A 24,514-nucleotide genomic window follows, 5' to 3' on the forward strand; every position below is an offset into this window, starting at 1 on the left:
CTATAGATATAGAGACAGGATAATGTGCCATGCTGTACAGCACAACTATAGGTAAATAAACACACACACACACACACACACACACACACACACACACACACACACACACACACACACACACACACACTCCGCGCTCCGTGGAGAACGGACGTGCCTCCTGCGCATGAACGGCATCTAAATAACACTCCACACGCTAAGCAATGTGCTTGAGTGAGAATAGTTATTGCTATTGAGGGGCGACCAGAGCGAGTGAACGAGTGTACAGAGTGAACGTAGCCTGGTGGCGGTGGCGTGTACATGGGAGTGATCGGAGGTGGGAGAACCTCCACACTCCAAACTACAGAGCGGGAACCCACAAAGGCCAGCCATAGCAGCCGCCAACGCATCCAACCACACACGTAACTACCAGGCCTGGCTCCCAGTGACCACACACCCACATGTTCCCAGGAAAAGTAAGGAAAAATGGATAGAACGGTAAAGAATAAATTACCAAATTCAAAATATGTTGATGAGGCCCAGGGAGCAAAGCGAAGTGGCCAGTCAAAGCATGAGTCCAGCTTCAACAGGGGCAACATTGCAAGGTAGATTGGTGATGTTGGAGAAGAGATTTGAGGAGTTAGTGAAGGAATTAAAAGTTCAGAGGAGTGAGGAGGAGCAGGATAGAGAATTCCACAAGGCTTTGAAGGAAAGAGTTAAGAGACTGGAGGAAAATGAAAAACGATTGGTGGATGAGAATGCGCATTTGAAGGTGGAGGTTGAAAAATACAAGAGACGGTTGGAGGAGAAAATGAAGAGAGTAGTAAAGGAGAAAGATGACTTTAAGGAAATGATTAGTGAGCAGAATGAAAGGCTTGAAAGGGAATGGGAACTGAAGAAAACACAATGGACTGAGTCGAGGGAAGCAGAGATGGTTGGATTACAAGAAATAATTAAAGATCAGTTGAAGGAAGACAAAAAAGAAAAGTCCAAGGAACTGATTAATGTAATGAAGAATAAGGAAACATTGATAAGGGAAATAGCAGAAAAGAAGAAGAGTGTGTTAATATTTGGGATGAAAGAACAAAATATAACATATAAGCCGAAGAGAATTAAGGAAGAATTGAAAACGGTAAGAGATCTGTTCAAAAATCTAAATGATGATGAAAAAAAAGACCTACAAGAAGAAGTGGAAGAGATCCATAGACTGGGTCCGTATAAGGAGGGAGTGAACAGACTGATTAAAGTAGTACTGAAGTCACAACAATCTGGAGGATGTCCTATATAGAACATCAAAGTTAAGAGAGATAGAAGGTTGTAAAGAGGTGTTTGTGAGAAAGAACAGAAATGAGGAAGAGAGGAGAAGATATAAGGAATTGGTGGAAGAGGCGAGAAGGAAAAATGATGAGCGGTCTGAGGAGGAAAGAGAAAAGTTTTTTTGGAGAGTTATAGGAGAGAGAGTCAGAAAGTGGTATGTGGAAAGAAGGAATACGGAGGAATCCTAGAGGAGCAGTGGGTGGACCGTAATGTATACTAATATAGATGGGATACTGTCAAGTAGATTGGAATTGCAAGACTATATGATAGTGGAGAAGCCTGATATCATGTGTTTGACTGAGACAAAATTGCATGAAAAAACAAAGATAAATTTGTATAATAAATATAATATATGGAGAAAGGATAGGGAAAGTAAAGGTGGAGGAGGAGTTATGATTATGACGAAGAAATAAATAAATGTGGATAAGGTTTGGTATGGGAAGAACAACGCAGAAGTGATAAGCAAAAAGATAAAAAGTGATGGAAAAGAATTAATAATCATGGTGACCTATGTACCTCCTAAAACAAATTCTTGGACATTAAGGAAATACGACAATATGATCAAGGATACTTTACAGAGTTTGGAAAATGTATTATCTGGAAAAAGAAAGGTGATACTAGTAGGAGATTTTAATTGTAAGGAGGTGGATTGGGAAAATCTAGTAAGTGGTGTTGGAGAAGATGCTTGGGGAGAGAGATTTCTTAATCTAATGATGGAAAATATGATGGAACAGAGGGTGAAGGAAAATACTAGATATAGAGGAGATGATGAACCGGCTAGACTGGATTTGGTGTTAACAAGAGAAGTGTACCTATGTGGAGATATACAATACAAGTGTCCTTTGGGAAAGAGTGATCATGTGGTTATGGACATGCAGATAGCAACAACACAGCGAAGGAAGGACGAGACATACAGGAGTGGTAGATTGAATTATAGAAAGATGGACACAGAAAGTTTGAAAAATTATTTCAGAAAATTAGATTGGGAGGAGATGTTACAAATCAAAGAAGTGCAAAAAAAAATATGAGATTTTATGAAATATTATAAAGAAGGAGTTATGAAATTTGTACCAAAGTATAAACCAAGAGAGGAAGGAAGAAAGGATTGGTTTAATGCAACTTGTGTTAAGGCTAAGAAAAGAGAGATGTGGCTTGGAAAAGATGGAAAAGAGCAGGAATATACTAAATAAGGAGAATTATAGAGTGGCAAGAAATGAGTGTGTGAGGGTAAGGAGGAGGAAGAAAGAAAATTTGAAAAAGATATTGTAGACAAGAGTAAGGAACATCCAAAATTGTTTTACAGGTTCATAAATGGTAAACTTAAAAAGAGAGAGTCCATTGAAAGATTAAAAGGAGAGCAAGGGATAGTAGATGACCCTAAGAATATAGTGGAATTGCTATATAATAGGTTTCAGCAAGTATTTACTAAAGAAACAATGTTTGTAAAGCCACAGAATGTACAAAGAAATGTGCACATGGAGGACATTAAGATACCTAAAAAGGAGTTATATAAAATGTTGGAGGAACTTAAAGATGATAAAGCGATGGGACCAGATGAAGTTCCAGGAAAATTATTGAAGGAGTGTAGAGAAGAATTGATTGATCCATTATATGATATTATAAGGTGTTCATTAGAAACTGGGGAAGTACCAGTAGAGTGAAAGAGAGCTGAAGTGGTGCCCATTTATAAGGGAGGCAGTAAGGAAGAGCCTCTTAACTATAGACCTGTGTCTCTAACAAGTGTGGTCGGTAAGATTTGTGAGAGGGTGATAAAGAAATATTGGATATGGTTCCTGGAGGATCATAAGTTATTATCGGATCATCAATTTGGCTTCAGGAAAGGGAGGTCATGTGTAACAAATCTACTGAGCTTTTATTCAAGAGTGGTTGACAAAATACAGGAGAGAGAGGGATGGATGGACTGTGTATATTTGGATTTAAAGAAAGCTTTTGACAAGGTACCTCACGAGACTGTTATGGAAAGTAGAGATTTATGGAGGACTGAAAGGAATAGTGTTAAAGTGGATGGAAAACTACTTGAGATGGAGGGAGATGAGAACGGTAATAAGGGATGCAAGGTTGGACTGGTTGGTGGTGGAGAGTGGAGTCCCACAAGGCTCAGTGCTGGCACCAATACTTTTCCTGGTATATATAAATGACATGCCAGAGGAGTAAACAGTTATATTAATTTGTTTGGATGATGCGAAGTTGTGTAGGTGTGTGAAGAGTGAAGAAGATTGTGAAATTTTACAGGCAGACCTGGATAAGATTTGGGAGTGGAGCAAGAGGTGGCAAATGGAATTTAATCTGAGCAAAAGTCATGTGATGGAGATGGGAAAGAGTGGAAGACGGCCAAGAGGGTCATATAAGATGGGTGAAGAAGTAGTGTTGAAAAAGGTGGAAAAGGAAAAGGATTTGGGAGTGATAATACAAGACCATGGGCAGTTTGAGGCTCATATTGATAAGATGTTTGGAGAAACATATAATTTGATCAAAAATATTGGATTAGCCTTCCATTATATGGATAAAGATATGATGAAGAAATTAATTAGTATGGTAATTAGACCAAGATTGGAATATGCTGGAGTGGTCTGGTCCCCTTATAAAAAGAAGCATATAAGGAAGTTGGAGAGATTGCAGAGAATGGCAACAAAAATGGTTCCGGAATTGGCAGAAATGACCTATGAGGAGAGATTAAAAGAAATGAATTTGCCTACCTTGGAATAAAGAAGAGAAAGAGGAGATTTAATACAGGTTTATAAACTGTTAAATGGACTGGATGAAGTGGATAATGAGCAAATGATGTTGAGAGAGGAAAACTTAAGTAGAACTACAAGATCGCATAGTAAAAAGATAGCCAAGGGAATATGCTTGAAGGATGTGAAAAAATATAGTTTCCCACAAAGATGTGTGGAGGTGTGGAATGGTTTGAGTGAGGAGGTGGTGTCAGCAAGGAGTGTGCATAGTTTTAAAGGAAAGTTGGATGTGTGTAGATATGGAGACGGGGCCACACGAGTATGATACCCAGGCCCTGTAAAATTACAACTAGGTGAATACAACTAGGTGAATACACTACCAATAATGTACTCTAGTACAGTACATATTTACTTCATCCACCTGTGACCCCGTTCAAGCTCCCTTGTATCCAACTTGAGTTGTAGGTATATCATAGAGATATGTATATTATACATGTGTGATAACTATTTATAATTAGTGAGGCGACACACACACATGTGTGTGTGTGTGTTCACTGTTTGATCTGCTGCAGTCTCTGACGAGACAGCCAGACGTTGCCCATTACGGTGTGATCTGAGAGCTCATTATGTGTGTGTGTGTGTGTGTGTGTGTGTGTGTGTGTGTGTGTGTGTGTGTGTGTGTGTGTGTGTGTGTGTGTGTGTGTGTGTATTTACCTAGTTGTATTTACCTAGTTGTAGTTTTACAGGGCCTGGGCTTTATGCTCGTGTGGCCCCGTCTCCATATCTACACTTATCCAATCTTACTTTAAAAGTGTGCACACTCGTTGCAGACACTATTTCTTCATCTAAACTGTTCCACGTCTCAATACATCTCTGCAGGAAACGATATTTTCTAATATCTCTCAGATATCTTCCTTTTCTCAGCTTTTTACTATGCGATCTTGTGCTTCGGATGTCATATTCTTCTCTCAGGATCAGTTTCTCATTATCCACTTGGTCCATTTCATTGATCAATTTATAGACTTGTATCAGGTCTCCTCTCTCCCTTCTTTGTTCCAAGGTTGGTAGATCCATAGCCTTTAGTCACTCCTCATATGTCATCCCTTCAAGTTCTGGGACCATTCTTGTACCCATTTTTTGTAGCCTCTCCAATTTCCTTATGTGTTTCTTTTTATGAGGGGTTCACACTACTCCTGCATATTCCAATCTGGGTCTTATTATAGTACTTATCAATTTCTTCATCATTTCTTTGTCCATGTAGTGAAATGCTACTCCAATATTCCTTAGGAAATTATGTTTCTCTAAAAATTCTATCAATATGGCTTACTGGTTGATTGTTTTCTTCCATCGTCACTCCTAAGTCCTTTTCCTTTTTGACTTTCTCCAGTTCTACTCCATCTCCCATCTTATAGATTCCCACAGGTCGTCTTTCACTCTTTCCCATTTCCATGACATGGCTTTTGTTCACATTGAATTCCATTTCCCACTTCTTACTCCATTCCCAGATCTTATTTAGGTCTTCTTGCAGTATTTCACAATCCTCCTTTTGCTTTATAACTCTGCACAGTTTCGTATCATCTGCAAACAAATTTATGTAGCTGTTCACTTCTTCTGGCATGTCGTTAATATAAATGAGGAAAAGTGCCAATACTGACCCCTGTGGCACTCCGCTTTCTACTGCTCTCCACTTGGACTTCATATCTTTAACTACCGTCCTTATTTCTCTCCCCCTCAAATAATTTTCTATCCATCTCAATGTGCTTCCTTTTAAGCCACCCTTCTCCTCTAACTTCCACAGTAATCTTGCGTGTGGCACTTTGTCAAACGCCTTTTTTAAATCCAAATAGATGCAGTCAACCCATCCTCTCTCTCTTGTACTCTATCAACTATTCTAGAATAGAAACTCAATAAATTAGTTACATAAGACCGTCCTTTTCTAAAACCAAATTGGCTATTTGATATTAATTTGTTGTCTTCAAGGAACTCGATCCATTGTTTCTTTATTATTCTTTCACACATCTTGCATATTACACTAGTTAGTGATACCGGTCTGTAATTTAAAGGTTCTTCCTTTCTTCCGCTCTTATATATGGGAATCACCTCAGCTCTTTTCCATTCTACTGGCACTGTTCCATTTTCTATTGAGCATTTTATGATGTTGTATATAGGACTTGCTAGTTCTTCCCTACATTCTTTCAGTATTCTGCCTGAGACTTCATCCGGTCCCATTGCCTTCTCTTCATCCAGTTCCTTCATTAACTCTTTTATTTCAAGCTTGGTTATTTTAATCTCTTTCATATAGATTGTCTCTCTATTACCCTGTGGCCTCTCAAATTTGGATTCTTTAGTAAAGACCTCCTGGAATTTTTTTATTTAATAGTTCTGCCATACTTTTTGGGTCTTCCACCATCCCGTTCTCTCCTTTTAACCTTTCTATTGTTTCTTTTTGCCTAATTTTTCCATTTATGAATCTATAGAACAAGTTTGGTTGCTCCTTACATTTTTCGACAATATCTTTTTCGAAGTTCTTTTCCTCTTCCTTCCTCACCTTAACATATTCATTTTTCGCTGCCTTGAAGATTTCCTTACTTGTTGGATTCCTATTTCTCCTCCACCTTTTCCATGCTCCATCTCTTTTCTCCTTTGCCCTAGCACACCTTGCATTAAACCAATCTTATTTTCCTTCTTCTTTTGGTCTATATTTTGGGACATATTCCCTGACTCCTGTTTTGTATATTTCCAAAAATAAGTTATATTTGTCTTGCATTGTCTCTGAGTTTTCCATCTCCTCCCAGTCTACGTTTTTAAAATAGTTCTTGAGATTCTCAATATCAGCCTTTCTGTAATTTAATCGGTCTCCTTTGTATGAATCGTCTCTATCTTCCTTTCCCTCTTCTATATCTATTTCTAATATTGCATGGTCACTCTTTCCCAATGGGCACTTATATCTTATATCATCATTCATTTGTATACCCCTTGTAAAAACTAGGTCCAATCTCGCTTGTCGTTTCCTCTGAATCTTGTGCATTCCTTTACTCTCTGGTCCATCATATTGTCTATCATTAGGTTCAAGAATCTTTCTCCCCAGGCTTCTTCCCCCATACCACTTTCATAATTTTCCCCAGTCCACTTCTTTACAGTTGAAATCTCCTACTAATATCACTTTTCTCCTTTCTTTAACGATTCTCATTAGACTCCTTATTGTGTCATCTATCATGTCTCTATATTCTTGATTGGTCCATGAATTTGTGTTTGGTGGCACATATGTTACAATGATTGTTATCTCTTTTTTATTAATATGCATCTTAATATACAATACTTCTGCTTTTCCTTCCCCACATTCCATTTCATTTATCACTATCTCTTTCCTTAACATAATCATGACTCCTCCTCCTCCTTTACCCACTCTGTCTTTTCTCCATACATTATACCTATTGTCCAAGTCTATTTTGATTGCCTTATTTAGTTTTGTTTCAGCCAAGCAAACAATATCTGGATTTTCTTTCCTTATGTATTTTCTTAATTCTAATTTACTTGATAAAATCCCGTCTATGTTCGTATACATCATTTTTAGTCTTTTGTCTTTATCATTTTTAGTTAAACTTGTTCCACTTTTTTCTCTTCCTTCTCGTTTATATACCATTTCCTTATCCTGTCTCCTAGAATTCTCCAAAAAAATGCCTTCTTCTCCTCTTCTGACCTTTCATTATTTTTTTCCTTTACTGTGTGTGTGTGTGTGTGTGTGTGTGTGTGTGTGTGTGTGTGTGTGTGTGTCGCTTCCCTAATTATAAATAGTTATCGCACATGTACAATATCTCTCTATGATATACTTATAACTCAAGTTGGATACAAGGGAGCTTGAACGGGTTCACAGGTGGATGAAGTAAATATGTACTGTACTACAGTACATTATTGATAGTGTGTGTGTGTGTGTGTGTGTATTTACCTAGTTGTATTTACCTAGTTGTAGTTTTACAGGGCCTGGGCTTTATGCTCGTGTGGTCCCGTCTCCATATCTACACTTATCCAATTTTTCTTTAAAACTATGTACACTCTTTGCTGATACCACTTCCTCACTCAAACTGTTCCAAGTCTCAACACATCTTTGGAAACTAAATTTTTAACATCTCTCAGACATCGTCCTTCCTTAGTTTCTTACTATGCGATCTTGTGCTTCTAAAGTCATATTCTTCTCTCAGGATCAGTTTCTCATTATCCACTTCATCCATTCCGTTAATCAATTTATAAACTTGTATCAGATCCCTCTCTCTCTCTCTGCTCCAAGGTTGGTAGATCCATTGCCTTTAGTCTCTCCTCATATGCCATCCCTTTAAATTCTGGAACCATTCTTGTAGCCATTTTTGTAGTCTCTCTAATTTTCTTATGTGTTTCTTTTATGGGAGTCCACACAACTCCTGCATATTCCAATCTAGGTCTTATTTTAGTACTTATCAATTTCTTCATCATTTCCTTGTCCATATAGTGAAATGCTACTCCAATATTCCTTAGCAAATTATCGTCTCTCTGAAAATTCTATCAATATGGCTAACCGGTTGATTATTTTCTTCCATTGTCACTCCCAAGTCCTTTTCCTTTTTACTTTTTCTAGTTCTACTCCATCTCCCATCTTATAGATTCCCACTGGTCGTCTTTCACTTTTCCCATTTCCATGACATGGCTTTTGTCCACATTGAATTCCATCTCCCATTTTTTGCTCCATTTCCAGATCTTGTTTAAGTCTTCCTGTAGTATTTCACAATCCTCTTTTGTTTAATGACTCTGCACAGTTTCGCATCGTCCAAAACAGATTTATGTAGCTGTTCACTCCTCTGGCATGTCATTTATATATACGAGAAAAAGTATTGGTGCCAATACTGACCCCTGTGGCACTCCACTGTCTACTGTTCTCCACTTGGACTTCATATCTTTAACTATCGTCCTTATTTCTCTTCCCATTAAGTAATTCTTCATCCATCTCAATGTGCTTCCTTTTAAGCCACCCTTCTCCTCTAACTTCCATAGTAATCTTTCATGTGGCACTTTATCAAAAGCCTTTTTTAGATCTAAATAAATACAGTCAACCCATCCTCTCTCTCTTGTACTTTATCAACTATTCTAGAGTAGAAACTCAATAAATTTGTCACACATGACCGACCTTTTCTAAAACCAAATTGGCTATTTGATAATATTTTGTTGTCTTCAAGAAACCCGATCCATTGCTTCTTTATTACTTTTCACACATCTTGCATATTACACTAGTTAGTGATACCGGCCTGTAATTTAAAGGTTCTTCCTTCCTTCCGCTCTTATATATGGGAACCACCTCAGCTCTTTTCCACTCCACTGGCACTGTTCCATTTTCTATTGAGCATTTTATGATGTTGTATATTGGACTTGCTAGTTCTTCCCTACATTCTTTCAGTATTCTGCCTGAGACTTCATCCGGTCCCATTGCCTTTTCCTCATCCAATTCCGTCATCAACTTTTTATTTCAAGCTTGGTTACTTTAATCTCTTTCATATAGACAGTCTCTCTATTACCCTGTGGTCTTTCAAATTTGGATTCCTTAGTAAAGACCTCATGAAATTTACTATTTAACAGTTCTGCCATACTTTTGGGTCTTCCACCATTCCGTTTCTCCTTTTAACCTTTCTATTGTTTCTTTTGTCTTATTTTTCCATTTATGAATCTGTAGAACAATTTTGGTTGTTCCTTACATTTTCGACAATGTCCTTTTCATAGTTCTTTTCTTCTTCCTTTCTCACCTTAGCATATTCATTTCTTGCTGTTTTGAAGTTTTCCTTATTTTCTGGATTTCTGTTTCTTCTCCACCTTTTCCATGCTCCATCTCGTTTCTCCTTTGCCCTAGCACATCTTGCATTAAACCAATCTTTCTTTCCTTCTTCTTTAGGTCTATATTTGGAACATATTCCTGACCCCAGTTTTGTATATTTCCAAAAATAAGTTATATTTCTCTTGAACCGTTAATGAGTTTTCCATCTCCTCCCAGTTTACGTTTTAAAATAGTTCTTGAGATTCTCAATATCAGCCTTTCTGTAATTTAATCGGTCTCCTTTGTATGATTCATCTCTATCTTCCTTTCCTTCTTCTATATCCATCTCTAATATTACATGGTCACTCTTTCCCAATGGGCACTTGTATCTTATATCATCGTTAATTGGTATATCCCTTGTAAAAACTAGGTCTAATCTTGCCGGCTCATCGTTTCCTCTGAATCTTGTGTTTTCCTTTACTCTTTGGACCATCAAATTATCTATCATTAGGTTCAGGAATCTATCTCCCAGGCATCTTCCCCCATACCACTTTCATAATTTTCCCAGTCTACCTCCTTACAGTTGAAATCTCCTATCAATATCACTTTTCTCCTTTCCTTAATGATTCTTGTAAGACTCCTTATTGTGTCATCTATCATGTCTCTATATTCTTGGTTAGTCCATGAGTTTGTTTTGGTGGCACATATGTTCCAATGATTGTTAACTCCTTTTGTTAATATGCATCTTAACATACAGTATTTCTGATTTTCCTTCCCAAACTCCACTTGATTTACCACTATCTCCTTCCTTAACATCATCATGACTCCTCCTCCTCCTTTACCCACTCTCTCTCTCCTCCATATATTATACCTTTTATCTATGTCTATTTTATTGCCTCATTTAACTTTGTTTCCACCAGGCATACAATATCTGGTTCTTCTTTCTTTATGTAATCTCTTAATTCTAATTTACTAGATAAAATCCCATCTATGTTTGTATACATCATTTTAATCTCTTGTTCTTATCATTTTAGTTAAACTTGCTCCATTCTTTTCTCTTCTTTCTCTTTTATATACCATTTCCTTATCCTGTCTCCTATAATTCTCCAAAAAAATGCCTTCTCCTCCTCTGACCTTTCATTATTTTTTCTCTTGCTTCTGCCACCAGTTCATTGTGTCTCTTCCTTTCCTCCTCGTTTCTATTTTTCTTTATATATATATCTTTGCAACCTTCTGTTTCTCTGAGTTTCGTTTTTCTATATAGTACTTCTTCTGCTGCTGCTTGTGATTTTAGTAATATCTTAATTGGTCTCACTGTTCCTTCTTGATATGGTCCCATTCTATGGATTTCTTCTACTTCCTCTTCTAAGTTCTGTCTATCCTCGTCATTCAGATGTTTTAGTAGGTCTTTTACTGATTTCATTTCGTCTTTTTCCCTTCTTGGTCTATATTTAACATTTTTTTCTTTCAGTCCAAAAATAATTACACTCTTCTTTTTTTCCGCGATTTCTCTTACTAAATTTTCTTTTTTCGTATCATTTTGCTTGTCATATTTTCATCTCTTTCTTTTAACTGTTCTTGAAATACTTCTTGAAATGATTCCTTGTCTTTCTTATCTTGGATTCTCCATGCTTGTACTTCTTTTTTAATCACGTCTTGTACTCTTTCTTCTTCTTTGTTAACTAGATCTTTTAGCTTTTCTTTTTCTTTCTCGGCTTTACCGAGTCCTTCTTCCATCAATTTCTTATAGTTCGCTATTTGAACTTTTAATTCTTCATTTTCGGTTCTTAGCCTAGTTTCGTTTTCTTCCACTCTTTTCATCCTTTCTTTCAATTTCTGGAGCTCTTTATCCTGTTCTTCATTCTCTTTCATTCCCATACTCTCCTTTATCAATTTATCTAATTTACGTTCGATAGTTAAGACTCTATCAAATAGTGAAGTTTGCGCCGTATCAAAGCCTTCAAATTCTCCTCCTCCCTCACCAACATTGTCATCATCAGCTTTCATTCTTTCCCTTGTCACATACCTGCATTTAGATGGAATATCTTTCTCACTCATTATTATTTAACACTGTATTCATGAAAGGAAAAATGAGTCCACACTTATCGCCCAGGCCACTGTAAACCCAAACAAAGGTAGTGAAGATCAGCTGATTCTCGGGAGCGACGGTATCGCGTCCTTCCTCTGCTGCGTCTCGTCTGTGTGTGTGTGTGTGTGTGTGTGTGTGTGTGTGTGTGTGTGTGCGCGCGTGTGTGTGTGGAGGAAGGAACTCAAAGCGATTATTCAAATCATGGTGTTGTTTGTTTACAGAGGCGTTAGTTTGCGGTTCACTCAATGGATGGCGCTGTTATCCCTATTCTAACGGTATCTGGCATCTTTACTGGCGACACGAATTTCTTATGGTGAATGGCAATCTTTCCAGTCTTGTTTTATCTATAGTCTTTGCTTCCATTCCATGGGCCTTGGTTGTATCCAAAGAAGATTATATATATATATATATATATATATATATATATATATATATATATATATATATATATATATATATATATATATATATATATATATATATATATATATATATATATATATATATATATATATATATATATATATATGCTTTTCTGCCCACTTCCGCCTGGACCACACCATACTCCTCACTTGCACCTCTTACGTCTGTCTCGTGACCCCTTCTGCCCTTGATGTAGGACTACCCCTGATGCCATGAAACATTTCCTGCTTCAATGCCCAGGCTTTCACTCTCAATATACAGGCAACCCCCTTTAACGAAGGGGTTACGTTCCTAAAAAACACTTCGTTAAGCGAACCGATTATAAAAAGTTTAACCCCTGATTTGAACTTCCATTGAGAGTAAGCAAAGCGAGAGTGCATCATACTACAGTAAAAGGTTTAATGAAAGTAAAAATTATGAAGTTAAACATTTAGGTAGTTTGTCATTATAATGTACACTAATGTATGTATGTACGTAACTTTATAATGTTGATGATCTTAACTTTATGAAGGGAGAAAGAGTGAAACGGGAAAGACACTAACCGGCAACTGTGGAATGTAAACAAAGTGCGCATCATTGTACTGCATACAAAACTTATGTACCACATATCCACAAGGCTTTCCATTTTATCCATTGTAGAGTCACGAGTTCAGGTGGTTCTTTTAGCTTGCAAGGAAGATACGGTCTCACCAGCCTTCTTAATAGAGTCTGCTGACTTGAAAATAGAGACAGTATAATATGGAGTCAAGATGGTGGCCAGCACTGCTATAGTTTTCTGGCCTCTCTCTTGTCTGTGAATAATATCTAGCTTCACTTGGAGAGTAAGAGACTTCCTGGTCTTCTTACGAACACTAGGCCAATTGCAGGGCATTTTGGTGGTAAGTTGAGCTAGGGGAAGACAAGCTGCTGCTGACGCTGTTATGTTTTGACTGGGGGAGTGAATGTTGCGCGTGCTGTCCACGAGAGGCTTGATCTTGATCTTGATCTTTATTCTATAGGTGTCCCAGGAATTTTCCTGAGGCAGGCCTTAGTACCAGCAGCTCCTGGTGTATTCAAAAGCCTGTCAGCTTGCGTGATATGGTGGGGCTTTCAAATTTGGAAAAAAATTACCTGGATAAAACTTCATTAAAGCGAGTTTGGTGTTCATTAAACAAGCAGATGGTAGTAAAATGAAACCTTCGTTGTAGCGAAATTTCGTTGTGTGAACCTTCGTTAAACGGGAGTTGCCAGTACTGCATTACGCTCCCGGCTCTCCGCCCAGGCCATCACAACACTCGACCTGCCCTCCCTCCTGGCAGCCTCAGGCGTCCACTTCTCCTGGTAATCAGCTGTCCTTCGCCTTACTTGTGCCTTCTTGAGGAAGAACGGCCAGTTACCACGCCTATGATACCCACACAAGACTACCCCAGGGCTCATAAGGATCCAAAAGATCCTTATGGATTCTTATGAGCCCTGGGGTAGTCCTGAGTGGGTATCACAGGTGTGGTAGCTGGCCAGTCTTCCTCAAGAAGGCACAAGTAAGGCGAAGGAGGACAGCAGGTTGCTGCTAGGAGCGGTGGACGCCTGAGGCCGCCAGGAGGGTGGGCAGGTCGAGTGTTGTGATGGCCAGGGCGGAGAGCCGGGATGCATAATGCAGCGTGTTGAGAGCGGAAGCGTGGGCACTGAAGCAGGAAATGTTCCATGGCCTCAGGGGTAGTCCTACACCAAGGACAGAAGGGGTAATGAAACAGACGTAGGCGGTGCAAGTGAACACTTAGCGTGGTGTGGCCCAGGCGATGGCTGATGTGACTTGCACTCCTTCCCATGACTGCCTGACTGTTTGAATATTGTAACGGCGCTCATCCTCCCCCGCTAATGGACTCCCCCATCCCTAACCCCCTTACTACCTGTGACCCGTGTGCCATCTTTTAGAAGCTAAGCTCCCTAATCAATTCCTCCAGCCCACTCATTCAACCCGTATATCCTTTTACTTGGTTGTATCTTGCCAGTCTCATCCACACTGTTGACTGTCTCACATACTGTTTCTTAGTGCTGTGTTTGCGATAACTTTTTTTTGTTTAAGTAGTGATTCGTTAAGCCCTTACAATGCTGCCTAAGCATTGAGAAAGCCTCCTCTAGTGAGCCCAAGAGGAAGAGGAAGATGATGACCATCAGTGAAAAAGTGAAACATTTGGATATGATCAAAGAGGGCAGAAGAGGGTGAATGTTATGTATCGTATGAGAGAGAGAGAGAGAGAGAGAGAGAGAGAGAGAGAGAGAGAGAGAGAGAGAGAGAGAGAGAGAGAGAGAGAGAGAGAGAGAGAGAGAGTAAATGTATAATAACTGTATAAGGTTCTATAATTAAATAGATTAAGTAAAATACTGTATATGTAAAGTATAAATACTGTTTACATATTTTAAACATACACATGCACGAAAATTCCTAGGGGGGGCAAATCCTACTTCGCGGTTTTTCACCTCTTGCGGTTCTGGTATCCATTAACCACAATAAATGAGGGATCTCTGTATATATATATATATATATATATATATATATATATATATATATATATATATATATATATATATATATATATATATATATATATATATATATATATATATATATATATATATATATATATATATATATATATATATATATATATATATATTTTTTTTTTTTTTTTTTTTTTTTTTTTTTTTTTGCCTAGCAGTGTAAATTGGTTCAGTTGTTTGTTTACATTTCTGTGGGACTGCAATGCTCCAAGGCAGAACTACCAAGTAGCAACTGGCCAAGATGAGCTACTCTGTTGTTTAAGAGTGTACAAAGCTGTCTGAAGAGTTTCTCATAGAGAGCTATAGAGGCCAAAAATAACAATGAAAAAATAACCATGACTTGGTTGAGGGGTGAAGGGGCCGCCATGTTTGTTTACAGTTGACAAATGCAACAAAGACGGTAGTGAGCTTGTGTGTGATGACGAGTGTCGACACATAATTGAGTCTTAAGATCTTGAGTTGACAGAAAAGTGATAGCGTGATGCCGTCACTACCCCTTGTACTGTTTATGTACCATTTTTTTGTTTCAGATTATACATTTAATGTGCTTTCATTCATTGTTTTCTTACCCATTTGGGTTATGTACATGTTTTTTTCTTAAGGGGTTGGGAGAGGAAATTCCGCGTAACCGGATATTTCGCATATCCGCCAGGGCCCACAAGCAACTACAGGAATACTCCGCTTAACGAACAAGATAGGGGATGTCAAAGCTGTTCGTAGAGCGGAAATTCGTTAAGCGGACGTAATTTTCCCATAGGAAATAATAGAAATAGGGGGGATGCGTTCTGGGCTAGTCCCCAACACACCACATGGGTTAAAAAAAATTATATATTTTTCTATTAGCTTTTTACAAACCTTGCCTCCAAGAAAGGATTGTTTTGTAATGCATAAAGTGAAATCTTACATGGAATACCAAAAAATAAAGCAGAGATGAGATTGCCCTCAGACGAAGCGGAGACTCACTGCGACTCGGCCGCTTCTTCTTCTTCCTATGACCCTTTTAGCCTGCATGTTGTCTTTCACCACGATATTAAATTTGTTTTCACTCCTCTATTGCCTGCTATAATGGATATCATATCATAGTATTCATATACGCTCATGCCATGAGGATAACCTCGACTCTGTCACTCAGTGATAGTGAATTACTAATCAAATACCGCGGTACGTATTTCATTAGTAATCCACTATCACTCGGTGACACAGAGCCGAGATCATCCTCATGGCATGAGTGTATATGAATACTATGATATGATATCCATTATGGCAGGCAATAGAGGAGTGGAAACATAAATTCAATATCGTGGTGAAAGCAACAGCAAGCTAAAAGGGTCACAAGAAGAAGAAGAAGCGGCCGAGTCGCCGTGAGTCTCCGCTTCATCTGAGGCCAATCTCATCTCTGCTTTATTTTTTGGTATTCCATGTAAGATTTCACTTTATGCATTACAAAACAATCCTTTCTTGGAGGCAAGGTTTGTAAAAAGCTAATAAAAATGTTGTTTTGTGAACATAAATGCATATATAAGACAGTAACACCACCTCCAGAGGTGGTGTTCCCAGCAATCTCAGAGCAACCTGATAGCAACCTTGTCACTGTCCCTCCAAGCATTCATGGAAGCCATTTCGCGGCAGGAGGTTCGGTCCCTCACCTGGCAAATTCAAACCCAGAAAATTCGCTAAAACGGATGTGGTTGTACGTTATGAGGACTTTTTGGTCTAACTTTATATAGTACGTTAAACCGAAAATTTGTTAGACGAACGTTCGTTAAGTGGAGTATTACTGTATTCCTCTTCGCAATGCAAAAAACCAGAAGTCTCTAGATGTCATGATTACCAAAATATCACAGGTTGAATAAGGTAGTATCATCGGTTTACATGGCCTTGTGTCTGATCGGGTTCAGCGGCCTTGGCTAGAGCAAGAGAAAACGGACTTCTTGTACAGTAAGTCCTCGTTATACGGTACATATGTGTTCCTGAAAACCTTACCCTAAATCGAAATTGCCGTATACCGAACCCATTATAACAAGTAATAGTAGGGAATGTGTTCCAGCACGTCAAAAGTCACACATACAGAAATGAAAATACATGAAAATAGTCATTAAAAAAATATATATAAAGTACTGTGCAAAAGAAATAAACAAAATGTTTTTATTTACCTTTCACTCACCATGTATTCTATCAGACGATATCCCTCCCGACGCTAAGGGACAGTAGGGATTTCAGCCCCTACTCATCTTCCGCTGAGTGGGCAGACGGGGATAAGAAGTCGTCGTAGATGGAGGACTGTTTGGATTTTCTTGTTTTTTCATCATAGATTTCTTGATAAATCTTGACACTTTTCTCAACGTCATGAGCCACTTTGGTACTCCTGGAAGAATTTGGGTCACGTTCCTTCAGGGCTTCCAGGGCTTTTTCTTCTTTTTGCACCCCCTGTAATGCCTTGTCTAGCTCTATTAATTCATCATTTGAGAGAGATTGAGCATGGCTTTCCAAAAGATCTTGAACATCATCATCAAATTCATCAAAGCCAGCCCTATGGCAGAGATTTACGATGTCGTTTCTGATCGCACCGATGTCGTCTTGAGCGACGCCTGGGAAGTCATGCACGCATTCTGGCCATACTTTCTTCCACACCAAGTTCATGGTAGACGTCTTCACTTCGTCCCAAGATGACCTGATGTTATCTAAGGGGTGCTTGATGTTGTACGACTTCCACCATTCTCTGATAGTGGGCTTGCCAGGCCCATCTGTACCCTTTATCAGTTGCTGCATGGTTCACCGCTGGTAGTAGGCTTTAAATGTTTGCCATAATTCCTTACTGAGTCTTGGTCATCCTCTTTTAGAGATTTCGGTGAAACTTTTGCTGTTGCGTTAGACATATCAAAAGCTTGTCTGGCATAAAGCTTTGGTTTCAAAACTGCCCTCCTACGGCTTCTATCCTTCTCTCTGCAACTTTATCTCATGTTTCCTTTCCGACCGCTCTATTGCTGCTGTGGTAGACGGCTACTGTTCTTCTCCTAAACCTATTAATAGTGGTGTTCCTCAGGGTTCTGTCCTGTCACCCACTCTCTTTCTATTATTCATTAATGACCTTCTTAACCAAACCTCTTGCCCTATCCACTCCTACGCTGATGATACCACCCTACATCTTTCCACGTTCTTTCAGAGACGTCCAACCCTTCAGGAAATTAACAGATCACGCGGGGACACCACGGAACGCCTGACTTCCGATCTTTCTAAGATTTTCAATTGGGGCAGAGAAAATCTAGTAGTTTTCAATGCCTCAAAAACTCAATTCCTCCATCTATCAACTCGACACAACCTTCCAGACAACTATCCCCTCTTCTTCAATGACACTCAACTGTCTCCCTCTTCCACAATGAATATCCTCGGTCTGTCCTTTGCTCATAATCTTAACTGGAAACTTCAGATCTCATCTCTTGCTAAAACAGCTTCTATGAAGTTAGGCGTTCTGAGGCATCTCCGCCAGTTTTTCTCGCCCCTCCAACTGCTTACTCTGTATAAGGGCCTTATCCGTCCCTATATGGAGTACTCTTCGCATGTTTGGGGGGGTTCCAGTCACACAGCTTTGCTTGATAGGGTGGAATCGAAAGCTTTTCGTCTCATCAACTCCCCTCCTCTAACTAACTGTCTTCAGTCTCTTTCTCACCACTGAAACGTTGCATCCCTTTCTATATTTTATCGTTATTTTCATGGTAACTGTTCTACTGGTCTTGCTAAACTGCATGCCTCCCCTCCTCCTGCGCCACGCTGCACAAGGCTTTCTTCTTCCTCTCATCCCTATTCTGTCCAACTCTCTAATGCAAGAGTTAACCAGTACGCTCAATCATTCATCCCTTTCACTGGTTAACTCTGGAACTCCCTCCCTGCATCTGTATTTCCGAATTCCTACAACTTGTCTTCTTTTAAGAGGGAGGTATCGAGGCATTTGCTCCCCTAATTCTGGCTGACGGTTTTGGCACTTTTTGAAGTCTTTGGAGAGCCAGTGCTCAAGTGGGCCTTTTTCTAACTTTCTTTTTTTTGCCCTTGGCTGGCCCTCTTCCCTACATATATAAAAAAAAAAAAAAAAAATTATATATATTTGTGCTTACAAAAGAGCCTTCAATATTCCATTTATTCATCTAATTAGTAACACATATAAGTAATAAGTAATGCAGTTAAAAAAAGGGGGGAGGGAGAGAAAGAGATAACAGGCTCCAAAGGAGGTCAAGTTAAGTCAGTACTGTGAGTGGCGGGGAGGTGTGGCGTGGATGACGTCATCACCCCTGCTCCTCCGCTCTAGGCCCTCTCGGATGACATAAGCGGATACCATATCCATGAATTTTTCTTACCGTATATAGAATTGAGGGTAGTAATTTCCAAATACTGTAACTGTGAACTTACTGGATAAAGAACTACCGTATAACAAGGACTTACTGTATCCTCTCTCTCTCTCTCTCTCTCTCTCTCTCTCTCTCTCTCTCTCTCTCTCTCTCTCTCTCTCCTGTCGCTTGTTCTGATACCACTCTCATTCAAAAGTTGTCTCCCCGTAACATGGCGAGAGACCAGAGGTATAGAAGTAAGGCGCGCGGGAGAGGTGGCAGAATCAGACACAGTGAAATCACTGTCACTCCTACCATTCATCATTGGTGACACAGTGGCGTAGAGCATATGTTTACTCCTGATGAGTGTTGCCCTATGGCACAGATTTACGATGTCATTTCTGATCGCACCGATGTCGTCTTGGGCGACGCCTGGAAAGTCATGCGCGCATTCTGGCCATACTTTCTTCCATACCAAGTTCATGGTAGACATCTTCACTTCGTCCCAAGATGACGATGTTATCTAAGGCGTGCTTGATGTTATACGACTTCCACCATTCTCTGATAGTGGGCTTGCCAGGCCCTTCTGTGCCCTTTATCAGTTGCTGCATGGTTTGCCACTGGTAGTAGTCTTTAAATGTTTGCCATAATTATTATGAATATATTTGTGCTTACAATAGAGCCTTCAATATTCCAATTATTCATCTAATTAGTAATGCATATAAGTAATAAGTAATGCAGTTGAAAAAAAAAGGGGGGAGGGAGGGGAAGAGATAACAGGCTCCAAAGGAGGTCAAGTCAAGTCAGTACAGTGAGTGGCGGGGAGGTGTGGTGTGGATGACGTCATCACCCCTGCTCCTCCGCTCTAGGCCCTCTCGGATGACATAAGCGGATACTGTATCCATGAATTTTTCTTACCGTATATCGAATCGAGGGTAGTAATTTCCAAATACTGTAACTGTGAACTTACTGGATAAAGAACTACCGTATAACGAGGACTTACTGTATCCTCCTCTCTCTCTCTCTCTCTCTCTCTCTCTCTCTCTCTTTCGCTTGTTCTGATACCACTCTCATTCAAAAGTTGTCTCCCCGTAACATGGCGAGAGACCAGAGGTATAGAAGTAAGGCGCGCGGGAGAGGTGGCGGAATCAGACACAGTGAAATCACTGTCGCTCCTACCATTCATCGTTGGTGACACAGTGGCGTAGAGCATATGTTTACTCCTGATGAGTGTTGCCAGCTCACAAGCAAAGAAAACGGGAAGAAAATAGTCAAAATATAGCCATAAAAAGCCTAAACGTCTATCAACGTGCCCCGAGTCTTGCGTGATGAACATCTATCGATGTGTCCCGAGTTTTGCGGGTTAAGTTGCTATTTTGGGCAATATAGTTAATCTATATCATGCATACAATAAACATTGTATTTATTTTATATTAAATCTATATTTGGTTGGTATTTAAATAATGTCAATTTTTTTTTTTTTTTTTTTTTTTTTTGAGGGGGTAAATTCATATCACAAGAACGAATAAATTCTATTTCCATTAATTTCTATTAGAAAAATTTACTTGATATATGATTTTTTTCATATACAATGATCGTCATGGAACGAATTAAAATCGTATGTCGAGGTACCACTGTATGAATATTTATACAGTATATATATATATATATATATATATATATATATATATATATATATATATATATATATATATATATATATATACAGGGCATCCTCGCAATTCGATGGGGTTAGGACGGTTTTTCATCGGTCGAATCAGCGTTTATTCAAATCGTGAAGCAATTTTTCCCATAAGATACTTAAGAAGTATAGGGGAGGGATAAGGACCAACCTCCAGCCTAGGCTCCCTCAACACATCATTATAACCTCTAAAAAACACTAACTTAGACCAAATCAGTACTATTAAAGGCTTCATTTATATCTAACTTTTTTTTTTATTAAACACATTAGAGTGCTATACGGTACATTTTTGGAAATAAAAACACTTGCAGCAGTCTCGCGGTACTTGTCCCTGTTCTTCCAAATTGTTGATACTGATGATCTAGGGACACCCATTTGCACTGCAATGACACTGTGAGCTATACCTGCCTAACACTTTCTTATAAGCTCAAGCTTATCTTTGAAAGGCAGGAAATTGTGCTTCGTAGGGATGGGGCTGGAGGTGGCATTTCGTCGTCTTGAGTCAGAAGAAACATGTTTTCCTCTAGCGTGAATTTTTTGTCAAATTAAGATCTATGCTTTCAAATTAACACTTTTATAATAATGTTAATTGGAATGATACTATAATCTCAAATCAATAGAATCTTGATACATAGATGTAAATATATTTGTATATACATGGGATCCTCGCAATTCGACGGGGTTAGGGCGGTTTTTCATTGGTCAAATCAGCTTTTATTCGAATCATGAAGCAATTTTTATCATAAGATACTTCAGAATTAGGGGGGATAAGGACCAACCTCCAGCCTAGACCACACAAAACATCACTATAACTTCTAAAAAACACTAAGACTAATTCAGTATTATTAAAGGCTTTATTCATATCTAACTTTTTTTTTTTATTAAACACATTAGGGTGCTATACAGTACATTTTTGGAAATAAAAACACTTGCAGCAGTCTCGCGGTACTTGTCCCTATTCTTCCAAATTGATGATACTGTTGATCTAGGGACACCCATTTGTGTTGCAACCACACTGTGAGCTATACCTACCTCACACTTTCTTATAAGCTCAAGCTTATCTTTGAAAGGAAGGAAATTGTGCTTCTTAGGGCTGGGGCTGGAGGTGGATTTGCACGGAATGGTCTAAGCGGTGTGGAGGCAGGAGGTGGAACGGCGGAGCGTGGCCAACATGGACAACGCCTGGGGCAAGAGACGCAGAGGAAGCGACACACAGGCAGTGTTGCCAGATTTTCCTAATGAAAAGTAGCAGAAGCATGCTTGAAAAGTAGCAAATTTCAGCACAATGTAGCCCAATACAAAAAACTACTACATACTACTTAAGCTACTATATTTTGTACTTACCACTATCCACTAACATTTCTTTCCATGGGGTTAGGGGATGGAAGTAGAGTCCTCTTTTATGATGTACCATTTTTTTTCCATAAGTTTTCTCTGGCTTTTTTTTTTTTTTATAAATTATTTCCATTCTTACCTAAATCTAACCAAAATATTTTTCTTCTTAACAAGACCTAATTATTCTTATTGCCTTAAAGATTTTTCCTTTCACTTCCTCTGCATCACTTTTTTTTTAAATATTTGCATTATCTAGTAAGTAATTTTCTTGATGTACAGTGAGGCGAGAGAAGCATGATGTCATCAGTTGCCTACTCACCACAAAAAAGGAAAAAGCACCATAACTACACCATTCTCAATGTCACAGTTAATATTACTACTATTATTATTATTCTTAATCTTATTAATGTTGTTAATATCATTATTATTATTGTTAACATTTAGAAAAATTGCAAATGTAGCCCAATAATGTCATCAAGCAGCCCAAACATATCATGAATTAAATAGCCCCAAAAATTGCAGGTAGCGGATTATGAATTTAAGTTGCGCATACCCTTCAAAAGTAGCCCAATCCGCTACTTTTCGCCCAATCTGTGCAGCACAGGGTAGCGTCGATTTACACTTTCGCCTGGCAGGCTGAGGACGAATTTGTGGTGGCAGCAGATTTGACCAGGTGGGTGGCACGCGAGATATGAATGTCGAATTGGCGAGTCAGTCGGTCGAACCTTGAGGATTGGGTATTAATTGACAGTTGTTTGTTTACATTTGTCTGGGCATGTTTATTTAGTTGACAAACGGGACAAAAGCAAAAGCGAGCTTGTGTGTGACGACCAATGTTGACAAAAGTTGACAGTCTTTAGAAAGTTGACATAAAAGTTGATGGAAAAGTGCTAGTGTGACGCCACAAAAGCGACAACACAGGGTAGCATCAGTTTACACTTCTGCCTGGCGGGTTTGCGGCGAATTTGGGGTGGCAGTGGATTTTGACTGGGTGGGTGGCGTGCCACATATTGATGTCTAATTGGCGAGTCAGTCAGTCAAACCTTGAGGATTGGGTATTAATTAACTGAGTTCGAATTGGCAATAATTCGAACTGCGAGCGGTCTAATCACGAGGATCCCCTGTATATATATATATATATATATATATATATATATATATATATATATATATATATATATATATACACACACACACACAGTGGTGCCTTGAGATATGAGCTGTCTGGGATACATATTTTTTGAGATATGAGCTACTATTTAGTCATTTTTAAAATTTTGAGATACGAGCAAAATTTTGAGGTACGAGTCACATTTGTGGATGTTGCTGCTAAAGTCAGCGGCTCAGTGCATCAGTCCAGCCTCAGCTGAATTAGTATCTATGTTTCCTGTGGATCTCATGCAGTGATTGGTTTTTCATCATTTTCACACCATTTACTGACCTTTTTTCTGTCTAAAGAGAGTGCAGTTTAATTTATATTTAATGTTTACATGTGAATGGTGCCTGCATCCTTTCCTCCCTCACTCTACATACCACCAAAACGCCCTGCAATGTCGCCTAGCATTGCTAAGAAGACCAGGAAGTCTCTCACTCCTTTATCAGTTTATCTAGTTTACATTCAATATTGAACACTCTCTTGAGTAGTGAAGTCGTTGTCGTATCGAACCCTTCAAATACGCGTTCTCCCTCACCAACATAGTCATCATCAGCCCCTTCTCTATTTTCATGTCTGCATTTGGATGGAATATCTTTTTCACTCATTATTCCTTAATAATTGATTTCATGGAGAAGAAAAAAAAAAAAATGAGTCCACACTAGTGTGTGTGTGTGTGTGTGTGTGTGTGTGTGTGTGTGTGTGTGTGTGTGTGTGTGTGTGTGTGTGTGTGTGTGTGTGTGTGTGTGTGTGTGTGTGTGTGTGTGTGTGAGAGAGAGAGAGAGAGAGAGAGAGAGAGAGAGAGAGATGATACCTACATGTTATTTGCTTGAAACTTGATATGAAAAGGGGTGAAAGAATACTCACTCTCTCTCTCTCTCTCTCTCTCTCTCTCTCTCTCTCTCTCTCTCTCTCTCTCATTGGAAGTGTACAATTTCTCTTCCAAGATGAGAGAGAGAGAAAAAGAGAGAGTGTGTGTGTGTGTGTTTGCGCGGTGTCATCGCTCAAGCTGTTTCTGCTTGACGGATCACACAGCGGGCGGAGGAGGAATCCTTGATAAGGCAATAACTAAACTTTTAGAGGTCACATCGAGCTAGAAAGTACATCATTGTATTTAGAATAACAAAGAGAAAATAATTATTAGTATTCAAACAGTCTTCTGACAATTTCTAGGTTTACCATTTTTACCTGTC

General features: G+C 38.9%; 1 protein-coding gene across 3 annotated transcripts in view; it reads right to left on the reverse strand.

Annotated features, from left to right (window-relative positions):
- Nucleotides 1-24,514, reverse strand: part of LOC123515125 (inhibitor of nuclear factor kappa-B kinase subunit beta-like) — a 71,862-nt gene that overhangs the window by 13,385 nt on the left and 33,963 nt on the right. The gene's annotated exons all lie outside the window — the stretch shown is intronic.

This window comes from Portunus trituberculatus, chromosome 38 (assembly GCF_017591435.1).
Source record: "Portunus trituberculatus isolate SZX2019 chromosome 38, ASM1759143v1, whole genome shotgun sequence".
NCBI classification, from domain to species: Eukaryota; Metazoa; Arthropoda; class Malacostraca; order Decapoda; family Portunidae; genus Portunus; species Portunus trituberculatus.